The sequence below is a fragment of the Trachymyrmex cornetzi genome, unplaced genomic scaffold (assembly GCF_001594075.2).
Source record: "Trachymyrmex cornetzi isolate Tcor2-1 unplaced genomic scaffold, Tcor1.1 scaffold289, whole genome shotgun sequence".
Classification (NCBI taxonomy): Eukaryota; Metazoa; Arthropoda; class Insecta; order Hymenoptera; family Formicidae; genus Trachymyrmex; species Trachymyrmex cornetzi.
The window spans coordinates 137,792-140,104 of NW_017297574.1; positions in this window are offsets into that span (position 1 = coordinate 137,792).

Here is a 2,313-nt window from a genome sequence, read left to right on the forward strand (position 1 = left end):
TCTTCCGGTTTTTCAACTAAGACATATGTATTATTTTCGCGTATAGATTGCATTTCTTTGTTCATGCTTCTTTCCAATTTTCTGCATCCTTTGAATGTATCGCTTCTTCATAATTTAATGGTTCTGTACTAGCTAAATTAACAATTAGATTTCCATAAAATTCTGGTTGCTTAAAAGTTTAGATCTATCTCTTAATTTTCTGTCACATACGCGTTTATCTTGCTCAGTCTCGTTCTGCTCGATTTCGCGAGATTCAGCTTCTTGTTCTCTTTTACCTAATGGTGGCTCAGTATTATTAGTGAATTCTTTTGTTTCTATTTCAACCTCAGTTTTATGTACTTCTTCGTCTTTAACCCTTTGCGGGGCAGAAGCCACTATAGTGGCACCCTATTTTTTTCAGTTTTTTCTTTATAGCATGAATATTTTAAGGTCTAGGTCGCTCTAATCTTTTTTAATGGAACACTGGATGCTTAGTGAACAAGTTTCTCAGCTCAAAATTTAGAATAGCACTGTATATAATTAGTTATAAACAATTAACAATGAAAAAATGTAGACTTTTTAAATTAAATTCGGTTGTGAACTCATTTTACACACAAATTTACTGATATTTGGTACACGGTGGTTTTCGAGGTCGCTGATTACGAATCCAGTCTCAGATAGTTATGCCTCTGTCCGACACGGTTCGGGTTCCACCAAAATGACTCAAGGAGTTGTCTCACAAATTTACACCTTTATGTAATCTTTAGAAAATATATATCTATTCTTTAATTTCACAATACACAAGTATGATTTACTTATAGTCACCACCTCACTTAGCGGTACTCGCGTAGTAATTTATACCATAAGAACTCGGCGCGATGCGTTACTTTTCTTAATTGACCGAATGCTGACCCCCGACCACCTGCGCGCTCGCGTTTATATCTGGTGCTTTGGAGGTCGATCACGTGCCTTCCGTGTTGCATCGTCAGCGTTCCGCTGATCGGTCGAGGCCAGCTTCCGCAACTTCCTAGTCTGCGATAATCTTGTTATTTTATTTCAGGGTTTCCTTTTATATCCACTACCCTGTTTATTTTAATTTATCAATACATCATTTAATTTATTCCTTTGGCACGTTTCGTGGCGCAATTGTCACTTGTGCAATACCGCACTCGTGACAAGTCTCAGATTTTGAAAACTCAAAGTGGCGGATCAAATATGGGGGGAGGTGAAAATTTCAAAAAATTTACGTTTTGTATTCTCTTTTGGTCAGATATCGAATCGAATCATAAACCCTCCAAAATAATGGATAAATAAAAGGGACTTTAGCAGATATTGTCCTGTAGTTGTATTTGAACATTGCTTTTTTTACTGCTAAGTGACAAACTGTACCAGGAATCTTGATACGAAAAATCAAGATTTTGAGTATATTAGAAGGAGAGCTTCTAACAAAGAACAAACAGGATACCGTGTATTTGAAATTTTGACCGTGTTAGAGATCACGTTTGAGTGGCGGGCTAACGGTCAAAATAGTATGATCATAGTTTTTACTTGGTATTGAATTTTCTGATTGATTAGTTGAATAAGAGACGCGAGGAATTTTGATAAAACAAAAATGAGTGATTCTGGAGAAGAATATGAAGGAGATGAAATTCCATCAGAAAACGAATCTGTCGATGGGAATGACATCAGCGATGATGAAGATTTTGACTTGAATGTGGGTTCTGGAAGACATTCTGCTAATTATTCTCGTAGGTTCGAAGACACTCAAGATTTATCAGATGAAATCTGGTCAAATAAATCTTTGCCTTTCAGTGAGTTACCTTTCACACAGAATGTTGGGCCGAAGAATATTCCAGATACTGTCAAAACACCTGAAGTGTTTTCTTGATGCTCCTATCAGAAGAAAATATCGAGCTTATGATTCAACAAACAAATCTGTATTATCAACAGAATAAAAATAAGAATGATGTTCTTGTAACTGCAGATGAGATAAAGAGATTTATTGGAGCGAACATAATAGTAGGGGAGGCCGAGAGGCTAAATGTGGATTTACTCGAGCGTCGTGGGGACCTATTGGATTGTGAAGATTAGATGCTAAAAAGAAAAAAAGGTTATATGATGTATGCCGTTTCAGTGGTGGGGGGAGCGTGTACAGGCTTTCAAAAAAAACAATGAAAATGAAATACTCGAGCGTGTCAGATTAATAGTGTAAGCGACCCATGTGTTTCTGATAACGGATAAATATTAATCTGACGGTTTGCGTGGTGGGGTTAGCTGTAGGAAGGGATCAAAAAAAGGGGAAAAGAAAATTTCCTCGAGCGCGTCAGATTTTCA